The sequence below is a fragment of the Chelonoidis abingdonii genome, chromosome 2 (genome assembly GCF_003597395.2).
Source record: "Chelonoidis abingdonii isolate Lonesome George chromosome 2, CheloAbing_2.0, whole genome shotgun sequence".
NCBI lineage: Eukaryota > Metazoa > Chordata > Testudines > Testudinidae > Chelonoidis > Chelonoidis abingdonii.
This window is the reverse complement of record NC_133770.1, coordinates 101,307,511-101,321,270: the sequence shown is the minus strand read 5'-3', so window position 1 is coordinate 101,321,270 and position 13,760 is coordinate 101,307,511. Positions and strand designations below refer to the sequence as shown.

The 13,760-nt window shown below is 43.9% G+C and overlaps 1 long non-coding RNA gene across 4 annotated transcripts; it reads left to right on the top strand.

The window, feature by feature from the left end:
• The first annotated feature begins 2 nt into the window (after positions 1-2).
• Positions 3-12,456, top strand: LOC116832638 (uncharacterized). Of its 4 annotated transcripts, XR_012655253.1 has the most exons (5): positions 809-993; positions 3,074-3,205; positions 4,168-4,228; positions 9,784-10,188; positions 11,820-12,456. It is a non-coding gene; the product is annotated as an uncharacterized LOC116832638 (long non-coding RNA). The 4 variants fall into 4 exon arrangements; XR_004375501.2 differs by lacking the exons at positions 809-993; positions 11,820-12,456 and adding an exon at positions 3-87 and having other exon boundaries at positions 9,784-11,179; XR_012655251.1 differs by lacking the exon at positions 11,820-12,456 and having other exon boundaries at positions 9,784-11,179.
• Positions 12,457-13,760: the final 1,304 nt, after the last annotated feature.

Genomic DNA, 13,760 nt, shown 5'->3' with positions numbered 1-13,760 from the left:
CGCATGCGCTCTGAGGCGATGCGGCAGGCCACGCCCATTCCCTGGCGGGTGGGGAGAGGATGGGTGTTGCAAGCCGCGCGTGCGCAGGTGCAGAGAGTTAGGTGTTTAAGAAGGGCAAGGTGGGGGTGGAATGCTGGGGTGGACACGTCACGTACGTTTGTCGTTGCTGTGTGCAGGTTCCAGTGCGCTGCAGGGCCCCGGCGCTCTGTGGTGCCCCGCTCCCCAATGGGTCCCTATCGTGGGAGGGGCTTAGGGGTAGTAACAGCCCCCGCGCTTGTTTCTACTCAGCGGTTGCGTTGCCATAATGCTGCGTCCCATAGTAGTAGCAACACTGTGGTGAGCCACTATGTTAATTGTATTGCAGGAGGGACTGAGCCCCGTGCAGATATGACGCTCCATCCACCATGCAAGGTGCTGTACAACTGCAAAACAAAATGATGGGCTCTGCTTCCTTCTCTGCATAGGAACCCAATGCACTCGTGCAGGCATTACCCAGCTGGGGAGCCCCTGGGCTGGAGTTTCCCATGGTGGGCTCTTCCCAACAGACAATACAGTGAGGGGGGAGTTATATAGACAGCTCAGCATTGTGGAGGTGGGGGAATGGGCAGGCAGCCAGTGGGACAATGGCTGTTATTTTCCTTGTTTTGATGTGTAAGGGATTTCTGCTATTTTCAGATAACATGCAAACCCAGGGGCAATTTTTTTTTTTTTATTATTTGTTGGCAACAGAAAATCGCATGCCCCAATAGAGCTCAAATGTTCACATCCGGGTACCTGAACTTAGGCTTCAAAATTTGTATTAGGCACCTTCACAGAAATGGACAGAATTTTCAAAAGTGCTGCGCATCCCTGGCTTCCATTGGCTTCAGTGTGATTTTGGGGGAGAAGGTGGGGGAGGGCTCAGCACTGCTAAAATGAGACCTCTTTTATTCGGCTGTCCAAATATGTATTCAGGAGCCTGACTTCAGACACCTAGGAGACAAAAGCCCACAGGTAAGTCAAACACATGGCAACCTGAGAGAAGGGTTAGACTGGGGGGTGGTGGGGCTGGAGAAAGAATGGGCACTTATAGCAGGGACAGAGGGGAGACAAGAGGAAACACAATGGGGAAATGAAATCATCTTATGTGTGTATACTGAAGCAAGAAATATGGGGAATAAACAGGAAGAACTAGAAGTGCTAGTGAATAAACACAACTATGACATAGTTGGCATCACAGAGGTCATCCAGATCTAGCTCAGTTTGAGCATTGGCCTACTAAACCCACGGCTGTGAGTTCAGTTCTTGAGAGGGCCATTTAGGGAACTGGGGTAAAAATCTGGGGATTAGTCCCCCTTTGAGGAGGGGGTTGGGCTAGATGATCTCCTGAGGTCCCTTCCAACCCTGATATTCCCTAACCTCTGTTCATTGGTGGATGACAGGAGAGAGATCACTTAGAGACTTGATGGGATAATACCCAACTGGAATATTGGTTTAGAAAGGTACAGCTTGCTGAGGAAGTACAGACAGGGAAGAGTTGATGCCTTGAATATCAAAGATGTATACACACTAGGACTGAGGTTGAGATGGAAATGGGATACAAACTTGTTGAAAGTCTCTGGGCAAAAAACAACAGTGATATCCTGCAAGTTCTTGGAATGCATTAAAGACCATTTTTTATTTCAGAAAGTGGAGAAAGCTACTAGGAGAGAGGCTGTTTTAGATTTGATTTTGACAAATAGGGAGGAACTGGATGAGCATTTAAAAGTGGAAGGCAGCTGAGGTGAAAGTTAGCATGAGATGACAAGAGTTCATGACTCTTAAGGAATAGTAGGAGGGAAAACAGCAGCATAAAGATAACGGATTGCAAGAAGACAGATTTTAGCAAAATCAGGGGGTTGGTAGGTACAATCCCATGGGAAGCAAGACTGAGGGGAAAAACAGTTCAAGAGAAGGTTTTTCAAAGAGACATTATTAAAGGCACAAGACCAAACTATCCCATTGCATGAAAGAGAGGAAGTACTGTATAGCAAAAGGTCATCTTGGCTTAACCAGGAGATCTTCAATGATCTGAAACTCAAGAGTCCTACAAAAAGTGGAAACTAGGTCAAATTATGAAGGATGAATACAAACATCCTGGAATATAAACAGCACAGGCATGTAGGGACAAAATTAGAAGGGCCAAAGCACAAAATGAAATTAAACTAGCTAGAGACAAAGGGGAGCAAGAAAACATCCTACAAATACATTAGAAGCAGGAGGAAGGACAGGGAAGTCCCATTACTCAATGATGGGGGAAAGACAATAACAGAAAATGTGGAAATGGAAGAAGTGCTAAATAACTTTTTTGTTTCAGTTTTCACCAAGGAATTTAGTAGTAATTGGACATGTAACATACTGAATGCCAGTAAAAATGTGTAGGATCTGAGATTAAAATAGGGAAAGAACAAGTTAAAAATTATGTTAGACAAATTGGATGTCTTCAAGTTCGCAGCGCCTGATGAAATACATCCTAGAATACTCAAGGCGCTGTCTGAGGAGATATGAGCCACTAGCGATAATCGTTGAAAACTCATGGAAGACGGGAGAGATTCCAGAAGACTTGAAGAGGGCAAATATAGTGCCAATCTATAAAAAATGGGAATAAAGGCAACCCGAGGAATTACAGATCAGTCAGCTTAATTTCAGTGCCTGGAAAGATAATGGAACAAATAATCAATTTGCAAATACCTAGAAGATAATAAGGTGATAAGTAACAGTCAACATGTCAGGCCAACCTGTTACTGGATGTTGTGTAGTAACAGATTAGATGGGCTCATAACAGTTCTAATTTAGTTGCTTAGCAGGACTGCACCCGCCCTCCCGCCCGCCCCTATAGACAGAAGCTTGAGGGATAAAAGATCCTATCATCTGGTGTTGTTTAAAATAGGGACATAATGATAAGGGTGCAAAGCAGGTAAGTAATTTATTGAAGGGTAAGATACAGTAATGGGAGAGAGGGAAGCAATGTATATAAAACAGAACAAACTGAATATATAACACAATTACCTTAACAGACTACAGGCCTATTAATAACAATTAATGTTACTTTCAGATGGATGACACCGAGACACAAAACAGACGGCTTGCCAACTCAGTCTGCCTCAGCTTCAGCGGGATGGATCTGGAGCTTCTACTGTGATGTTGGAATCTCACAGGAGGAACTCAGATCAGACATGATACTCAGGTAAACTCTGACACCTTGGAGATGTTGATCTTGCCTCTCGAAGACCGCACAGATAGAATGGACACGGGCTGCACTGGGTTTCTATGTATCCTTCTTCTCTGGGCAGATTAGTTAGGGTCAGGTAGTACTTTTTCACCTTTTGGGTTGCTAGGTAGATTAAGTCTGTGCTGCAACCAATCAGGCAATTACGCCTCAGAAAGGGTGCCAAACTAACTGGGAAAGAATGACGCAAATATGGAGTTCCAACTACAACTTACGAAATTCAAGATGGCCGATTTCAGTAAAATCACAAAATAACATATACAAACAGTTCTAATAGTACATGAAACAAATACAGCTTACAATCCTAATAGCTTTCTTTGACAGGGTAACAAGACTTGTGGATAGCAGGGAAGCGGTAGATGTGGTATATATTGACTTTAGTAAGACATTTGCCCTCTGAGGATTGGACAAGAAGCAATAGGCTTAAATTGCAGCAACGGAGGTTTAGGTTGGACATTAGGAAAAACATCCTAACTGTCAAGGTAGTTAAGCACTGGAATAATTTCCTAAGGTGGTCATGGATCTCCATCCTTTGAGATTTTTTAAAAACAAGTTAGACAAATGCCTATCAGGAATGGGCTAGTAACTAGACTCTAGTTATTACTTAGTCCTGCCTGAAATGCAAGGGACTGGACTAGATGTCCTGTCAAGGTCCCTTCCAGTCTTAAACTTCTATGATTCATAAGTATTGCCAACCCCAGACATTCAAAATTCAGTAATTGGGACTACCAAAATCATAGCTAAAAATTCATGAGATTTTAAGAAAACTATATGGAACCTTTTCTTATTGCCTTCTGGTTTTTGAGCTTTAGAGAACTGTGCTCACTTTTCTACTTTCCATCCTTTTCCTTCCTTCCCCTTCATTGCACAAAAACATGCTCCCTCCACCGCTCTTCCTAACCTCCTGTGCTTTCCTACAGTCTTGTTTCACCACTGCACTGATGCAAAGGAGATGGAAGAAGTACAGAGGACAGCAGACAGGTTGGTAGCTAGATGCATGTGGTGATGGTGTGGCTAAGTTGTCTATAAGCTTGCCCCTCAGAACACTGCCCGGAGTCAGACGGGGTCTAGTGTCTGACTCCCTATGGGCAAAGATGGGTGACTCAAAGTCTCATCTGGATGATGGAGATCACAGAGAGCTTTGGGGAGAAATTGTCCTTGAGGTGCATATTTCTTCAGTCTTTATGCTGGAAATTTGCACCGAAAAAATTGTCTAGAGTTGTGGAGGATTTGGGGGGCGTTTGTAAACTTAGATAAAATACTGGGTTTTTAAAACCAGTCAGGCCCTGGGAAGTGGGTCATTCTTGATTTTCAGGGACATGTAGCTACACTACTCAAGAATCCATTTAGTTTCAGAGTAGGAGTGGATGGCATGCTTGTAGCAGAGGAACAAAATGTCGTCTGCAGTGATATGTTTGCAGTCCATGTTCATGCCATAAATAAATCTGTTTTCGAAGTCTTTGATTTTACCCTTGAACATCTGAAATCATTATGTGCAATTATGGGTTATACCATGTCCCCTTCTAAAATCAAGGTCCTAAGTTCTTACAGGGCAGAATAGATGAACAGTGATTTGCTGCAAGTCACTTAACTTCTTTAATTTCTGTAAAATGGAAATGGTAAAACCGATGATAGTGATGTATGGATGGAAAGCACATAAAGCTGTTAAGGGTTCTGAATACTTATTATCTTTGTTTCTGCACTCTCAGCTTTGTAGAATACTATCTCTTTGGTATTGAGAAGTTCCATAAATTCAGACCTGGATCCTGCAATGTGTTCAGTGCATTCTCTTGGAACTGCATTCACCTCCCATTGATTCAGTGTTGTGGGTTCTCTGCACCTCAAAATGGGAGGTCTCAGGTTTTGTATTACAAAGACCATTTTGGTTTGGAAAACATTTTTGGACTGGCACAATAATTTAGTTTTATTTTATGAGGACTTGTCTTGTGAGATTTTATCTGCTTAGCTCACTGATTCACTCTTTTATAGGTTTGATTCTGCTGTTGTTTCACAGCCTGGAAACATTGTAAAATGAAATGTATTATTGGCCACCTATATTTCTTTTTCTTTGTTCAACTTACCTGTACAGACAGAAAAAACAAAAATCTTAATATACCTCATCCCAGTTACCTAGGTCTCCAGGCTGAATTTCTATACCATGTCTTACTTGGAGCAAGAGCTATTGAGGTGCTGATCAGGAAAGCAGCTTGTATTTAGGAAGGGCACACAAGCACCTGCTTAAGGCTCCTTTAAATTAATGAGGCTTATGCATGTACATAACTTTAAGCACATGCTTAAATGCCCTTCATGAACAGAGATTCTCTCCTGAATCAGGACCCTTGTGTGGAATGCAGCAATCTGCCTTTTGAATGGGGTAGATCTCTGTCAGCTTGCATTGGCTATCTATTCAGGTCCAGGTCAGGGGAAGCAATGCGGTCCAGTGGACAGAGCACTAGATTTGGAGTTAGAAAGTCTGGATTCTCTATGTGTGCACCAAGTGCTTTCTCTCTTCCTTCCATCCACTTTCATGAATATTTCCAGTGACAGTCCCTTATCCTTGACCAGTCCATGAATTAAGCTTTAAGGTCTTCAGGGCAATGATCTTATCTGTTTATATATTTATAAAGAGCCAGCTGCAAATCTTACAGCAAGTTTGAAAAATTCTACAGGCCTTGGACAAGCACTTTTTTTGTGATTAAAATATTACTACTCCATCCCAATCTCTCTTCATTTTACTTGTCGTCATGATGGGGATGGGTAAGTAAGTTTTTTTGCCTGTACTTATAAATTTTCATGAGTTTTACAATGCTGTATTTGTGGCAGTAGATAAGTAATAAATAATAACTCTCAGCAGACAGAAAAAATTATTGTCCTACAGTGTAATATGCTAATGTAGATTACGTTCTGGATATTCATTGTTTATAAGCGGCAGCCCTGTCTTATATTTTGTGTCTCTTCCTACATTTTTACGATGAGAAAATGCTTTCTGGAGTATTTTTATTTTAGCTTTCTGTTGGCAGTGTCTGTTTCTTGCTGGATTTTTGAACCCCTGCCTTGTTTTAATTAATGGTATTTTAGGCTTCTGTGCAGAACCCAGCTATATGGTGATGGGATTATGTTAAAAAACAAACACAAGAGAATAAACCTACACTTCTTACCCTCCTGCCCTCCAACCTCTTCCCTTCAGCATCCCCTCTCCCTACACTGTCTTTCTGTTTAGCTAATCTCCACCTAACTAAACTCTACCAGAAACAAATCATGGAACTAACATTTGCAACCATTATATTGTTTTTTAGGCTTGTATGTTATATGCCTTGCCCCTATCCATTATCCATCTTGTCTGTTTAGATAGTAAGCTCTTTGTGGCAGGGACTGGTTGCTATTCTGTGTTTGTGCAGTGCCTAGCAGAATAGTGTCCCATTCTTGGTTGCTTCCTAGGTATTACAGAAATAAACATTATTATTATTGATAATAAATAGAACAGTGTGGTTCTACCATCTTATATATTTTTGGCAATGCTTTTAAAGCGTCAGAGAGACTGCATTTGAAAGCAAGTTGTATAAATATCTCAACACCATGTCTAGTATATTTGACAATGTACAGAGCTTTGGTGGGGCTAGAATAGGTCTTGCAAAGATGTTATAAACTGTAGGGAGTTAAACCCATGCACACAACAACTGTAATACTTAGCAGTGTCCTTTAAAAAAGAGTTGAGGGATTTTTTTTGAGAAGGCAGGAGTGGATGAGTTCAGCTGAATGGGGCAGATTGTCAGAACTGAAAAGTGAAGCCATCAAATTATCCATAGTATGAGCCGTAGCACAGACTTCCCATTGCTGCTCCACTGATTTGCCTCATCCTTGATTGGGATCAAAGGATAATCAGTTTTCACCTCCATCCAGGCCTCATGTTCTATGCTGAAACTTGTAGCAAGGATGACGCTGTCAGCTGAGATGGTTTTTAGATGTGGGTGCTTATCCACTAGAATTAGACTAAGAGCACAAAACTCATTTAACATAGGCTACCAGACAGATATTAAATTATCAGTGTTTTGATCTGTGCAATACTTGGTGGCGTAACTGTTAACACTTTTGTTTTTCATGGATTGCACCTTTAAATCTCTAAGGCCTCTGCTGTCTGCAGAGACAGGTCAATATTTTGCATTCAGTCAGTTCAGACTGTCACAGAGGAGACACCAGGCTGGTAGCAAGGGGGATGCAATAGAGGGCACCTCCTCATCCCCTCCTCACTGCTTTTCCTGCTGCCCCTTGGGTACTTAGCAGACTCGTGTAAGCCAGGAGAGATTAAAATATCCTCTGTCTCCCCAGCCCAGCTTGTCAAGGGCTGCCTGCTGCATCCCAGGGGCTGCAAGGGAAGAGAAAGAGCAGCTCTTTTCTGCTCACAGGGGAATTAGGTTAGGTATTCCACTCACTCTCCTGAATCCCTACTACAGGACAGCTGCCCTCCCATTGCAGGTATCCAGTGCAGCCCACAGGATGCTACTGAGAATCACTTAGCCTGGAAAAAAGCCAGCAGATAAATTGTAGAAGGCAAAGTGTGAATTTGCTGGAGTGGGGGCCGAGGCACAGTCTAAAATGGCTGGATGTGTATGTGTATGTGGGAGGGCACAGGCTCTTTTTACTGAAAGAGAGACAGGTTTTGTTGCTTGCGTAGCCTGAGAGGGATGAGAGACTGGATCAACTGACTGAGGGAGGAAAGGGGAGGCAGAGGCTTGGTGGGGACAGACTCAGGAGGATCAGGACATCAGGTGGGGATACTAAAGGAAGAGGGTCAGTTAGCTGAGGCAAATGCTCAATTGACTGGAAGAACTGGGGAAGGGTGAAGAATCAGTTGAATGGGGTTGACGTAGGGTTGCCAGAACGTCCAGTCAAAAAGGGATCCTGGCGGCTCTGGTCAGTACAGCTGACCTGGCCGTTAAGTGTCCAGTTGGCCACAGTGTCCAGTTCCATGTGGCTCCCGGAAGCGGCGACATGTCCCCTTTGGCTCCTAGGCACAGGTGTGGCCACAGAGGCTCTGTACACTGCCCCAAGCACCAGCTCCGCAGCTCCCATTGGCCGGGAACCGTGGCCAATGGGAGATGCAGGGCAGTGCTGTGGACGGGAGCAGTGCGCAGAGCCCCCTGGCCCTGCTGCCCCTTCGCCTAGGAGTGAGGGGGACATGTTGCTGCTTCCAGGAGGTAAGAGCCATTTGGAGCCCTCATCCCACACCCCAACCCTTTGCCCCAGCCCTGAGCACCTCCCGCACTCCAAACCCTTCATCCCTAGCTCTGTTGGGTCGCAGGCATCAACAAGTATCTTCAACTGGGTCGCCAGAAAAAAAGTTTGAAAACTACTGCTATGGAAGATCCTAAGATAGATAGGGCCTTTATTTCTTAATTTTATAATATCATAAATATCTGTAATTTATTTTATCCTGGGAAATCTTTGGAATATCTTTGCTTCTGAGGGTTTAAAAATTATTTTTCATTCCACTAAGGGATCTTAATGTGATTATAAGTCTTTGTTTATTTGCTGAGCATCTCTACATGATTTACAATGAGAAGAATGATGATTTTCTCTCTGCAATGGCTGTGGAAGTGTGCGTGTGAAGGAAGGGCATACTAAGGGATTAATGTGAGGAAAAATGATAGCTAAGATTCTTTGTTCTGAAGAAAGTGATTAAGTGTCTGTGCTCTATTTCCCTGCATCAGCTTCATTAATTTAAGAAGTGCCGCTAGATCAGCCTTCAGCACTGTGGGCACAAAAGAAATTTCGCTAGTCTGAAGCAGTCAACAAGCCCCATCTTTTGATTTGCACTGCTTAAAATTCAGTGAAGATGACATGAATAATGTAATGTATGGCAGTGGAGAAGGTGCAGGATGCCGTTAGAATAGATTTTTATCCGTGAATTTATTGTATGCATTTTTAAAGTTGACCTTTTAATCCAAAATTTTTATTCGATAACATTGAGAAGAACTGAAGAACATGGTCATTTTGAATATTTGTATCTCCATTGGCATTAAAAATATGATTTTGACAGAAACAAGGATTGTATAAAAAAATGACAACGAAACTCAAAGGGTGTGAAGAATCCAGAATAAAGTTTTGAAAGGGCAAATAGAAGATAAAGAAGTTAACTTAGAAATAGATGCCTCAGTGAGACAGAGGACATATTTATGTATGAGAGGTGATTAAAGAGAAACTATTTCATTAACGTTTTCCCTGATAAAATACTTGCAATATTTTATTTCAGCTTGATGCTAATACAGCTGAAGGCTAAGATTGTATTTCCAGTATAGTGTATTTCTTTATTTTCAGCCACATGTAAGTTAATAGTTAGTGGGCTGACTTTTTATATTAAATATAATTTTATTTATGTATTCAGCATCATCTAGGAGTGTCAACAAAGATTAAAAGATTACAAAATAATGCTGGGCAACAGTTGGCCACAAAACCAGAGTGTTCCTCCTTTTGACTCTTTTCCTCGCTGAAACTAGATAATAGTAATTTTGTTCAATTCTCTCTGTGGTCCTCTTCAGCGTCTGCATGCAAACACTAGGAGAACTGGTCAGATGACATGGACTCCAGTGCCAGCAATATGCAGGTGACACATCTCTACCTATCCTACACAGAGCCGGCCTTCAATACGGGCCAACAGGGCAAAAGCCCAGGGCACCATTGTAAGCGGGGCGTCTCCAGAGCAGGAGTGCCTATCCCCCCGCTGCTGCTCCTGGCCCCTGCATTGGAGCCGCCCCTGGCCAGCTGTTCCCTGGGGGATTCCTGTCAGCTGGGCAGAGTGGGGGGAGAGGGCACTGGTGTCAGGGTGTCCCCCTCCCCCCGCCCATGTACCCAATCTCCGCAGAGTGGGGGAAGAGCGGGGTCAAGGCTCAGGAGTGAGATGGAGCTGTTGGGGGCTGCTGCTGTCTGAACAAGTCTTCAGACTGGTGAGTGCCACTCTGCTTAAAGGGACAGCACTCTGTCTCTCTCACACACTCTCTGTCTCTGTCTGTCTCTCTCTCACACACACACACATACACAGACACACACTGTCTCTTTTGCACTCAACCCTCAAAACATACGTGTGGTGGTGGTGGTGGTGTTACTTCTTGGTACTTCCTGCAGTGCACATATATTCTCTGTAATTTTATTCTTTCAAGTGCAGTTATTTCAGTGTTTTGACTGGTCTATGCATTTCATAATTTTGTTTGTTTCTTATGCTTACATTTAATTCCTTGAGTAGTGAGTTCTAAAATGCTTAACCTGTTCTGGCTGGAGTAATTATCATTATTACTTTTATTATCATGTTGTGCTTTGTCATTCATTATTTAAAGTGGTACAATCAAATAATAGTATCCTTCTAGAATGTAACTTTAGCTTGTACTAACCTTAGCAGTGGCAGTTTTAAAACCATTAGCTAAACACATAACTTTAGACGCTGGGCAGATGAAGGTTGCTTATTTTTAAATTGTATTTTTAGTTATATCTGTAAAATAACTTAAAATGTTCACGAAAATAAACGAAGTTCCAACTAGGATACCAATAGCAATGATGGAGTCAAATGTTAGTGAGTCATGTACATGATTGTGATCAGTAAACATAAATGCCAAAGAAACTAGAAAAATTAATTCCCTTCCTTAATAAAAGAGAAAAAACACTTAATTAAGTATGTTAAAATTAAGTATGTTTTTAGTGGAGTGAAAAACAATTGACTAAAATAGCAGTGTAACAGAGTGTGTCTGCTAGAGAAAGTTAGCAGATTTTATTTATTTTTTATTTATCTCTACTAAAGATAGAGTACCAAGTATCAAGTGTGTGTTTCTGATATTTGTGTTAAAGCTCCAGAATTGATACCTCAAGGCTTGGGATTGGGAATATCTTGCTGTATTATCTTCTGATTGTTATAAACTTACATATAAACTTTAAATGTGGCTTTAATTGCTGTGTTTATATATTTTTTCTTTCTGTATATAACAATTAGATGACGTGCTCCTGTCAGCTAATTCCTGTGTTGTTATCTGCAAAAACCCTAGAGTTTTCAGCTGCCTAAGAGTCTCTGGAATCATACTTGATGTTTCCTCCCACCCTCCAAAATGTTAAATGGCACCCCAGTGACCCAGGGATGGCCAGAGGGCTGCAGGAGGGCCGTGGGCGCTGGCAAGATGCAGCCCTATGTGATACCACGATGCCCGCCTTGAGCCTCATGCCGAGAACCAGACACCACAAGCAACAGCAGCAGCACAGAAGTAAGGATGGCAATGCCATGCCACCCTTACTTCTGTGCTGCTGCTAGCAGTGGCATTGCCTTCAGAGCTGCATACCCAGCCAGCACCCTCTGGTATCAGGCTGCCCTACCAGTGCTTACTTTGTGCCAGGGCTGAGCACTGGCATCTCTTTCAATACAGATTAAATACTGGGGGAGACAGTAGGGCCCAGAGGTGATGTGGTTGAGGGGAAGCCCAGGGATCCCGTGGGGACGAATGGTGATGGGGGAGAGGTGTGTCAAAATACAAGTTACCATTTTCCCTAAGGCCAGGCCCTGATCCTACGTCTTATACAGCCACATTACTACCGCCAGGATGGCTTGGTGCATGGAAGAAATCAGCTCATGGATGAAGAACAGCTGGCGGAAGCTGAGCTTAAACACAACAGATGCAGGTGGGCAGAGGAAAGCATTTTAAAGAGTTTGAAGCCAGGGTGCAATCTCCTTTGGTTGAAGCTACTACCCCACAATTGGTCAGTTCAGTCCTTAGTTTAGTACTTTTGGATTCCTCGCTGACACTAAGCTCTCACATAGCAGTATCCACAAGTAGTGTTTTCTACCATCTCCTGTTAGCAAGGAGCAAGCCTGCCAACAGTAATTCCGGGCCCCAGGGCAGAACAGTCAATGGGCCCACACACACACACAAGCTGTGCCCATGCGGACAAGGTCTGCCTGACAATTTGGGCTGTGCTGCGCCTGCATTGGCTGGTGGCCAGTGAGCTGCCGGCTGCTCTTCCAGTACAGCCAGGACTTCCACATGCCTGCCCGATAGGGTTGCCAACTGTCTCAGTTGCACAAACCCAAAGATCCTTGCCCTGCCCGGCCCTTCCCTGAGGCCACACCCCCGTCCTGCCTCTTCTCTGAGGCCCCACCCCCTGCTCACTCCATCCCCCCTCCCTCTGTCACTCACTCTCTCCTACCCTCACTCACTTTCACCAGGCTGGGACAGGGGGTTGGGGTGCAGGGTACAGGCTCTGGGAGGGAGTTTGGGTGCCGGAGGGGGTGCAGGCTCTGGGAGGAAGTTGGCGTGCAGGATGCAAGCTCTAGGCTGTGGCAGAGGTTTGGGGTATAGGAGGGGCCTAGGGGGTCGGTACTTACCTTGGGCAGCTCCTGAAAGCGACCGGTACTCTTCTCTTGCAGCAGCTCCTAGACAGGGGCTCCTGGGGGTCTCCGCGTACAGCTGCCCGCAGGCACCGCCCTCACAGTTCCCATCAGTGCTGGGGGCAGGAGCAGCACACGGAGACCACCTGCCCCCCTACCTCCCTGAAGGGCTGTAGGACCTTTCCCACCGCTTCTGGGATCGGTGTGGGGCGAGGGCAGGCAGGAAGCCTTATAAATCACCTGGGTCCCTGGGCAGTTGCCCCCTTTGCCCACCTCCCCCGTCGGGCAGCCTGGCTAGTCGACCCCATCCCATCCCATCCAGCTGGATCAAGACGTGGCCTCAGTTATTCACAGTATTTGTCACTTCTTGTCTGAATGCGATATACCCTGGCATGAAGCCTTCAAGGCTAAGGAAATTCCAGCTAGTACAGAATGCTGCGGCATGTCTCTTCATCAACATGGGCTACCGTCAACACATCAAACCTGTCCTCCGCTCCCTATCCTGGCTTCCCATGGAATTTCAAATCAAGTTCAAGGTCTTGATCCTTACCTCAGGAGGCTCCATGGCCTGTCCCAGGATATCTAAGAGACCGCCTAATGCTCTGGAATGAAAACGGTGTTTGACAACTTTGCCCCTCTGACACAGTGGAACCCCCCACAATAAGAGTAAAGTTCGTTCCTGTGGGATAGAACTTCTCAGGAAGACTGTACAAGGAGCTTCGTCCAAGATAGTACAAGGAGCTCCCTCAAAAAGAAACTGGAACTGACCTTGCAATCTTTGCTCATGCCAGGGTCTGTCTATCATTACAGCTTGTCAGATAATAGTCATTAAATAATTTATTTGAAGAATTTTCCAATATTTTCCAATAAATGATTTTGCAAATATTTTTTCCAATTTAGAGAGCTGGGTAAAAATAATAAATCAGTTCTGAATATTTGTGAGTTTCACAACATCTTTGGAATAAAAATTTTTCAAGTAATATTTGTCATTAGTCACCCACCTCTAGTATTCATATGGCACACAATCACTAGGAACTAGAATAAAATTAAGGAATGCAAATGATTGAATCAAAGACAGCTGCCATTTATTGCCTGCCACCTCTCTCCCCTACACATACAGTTGCCCTAATCTGCTCGCCAATGGCCCAGGAGTCT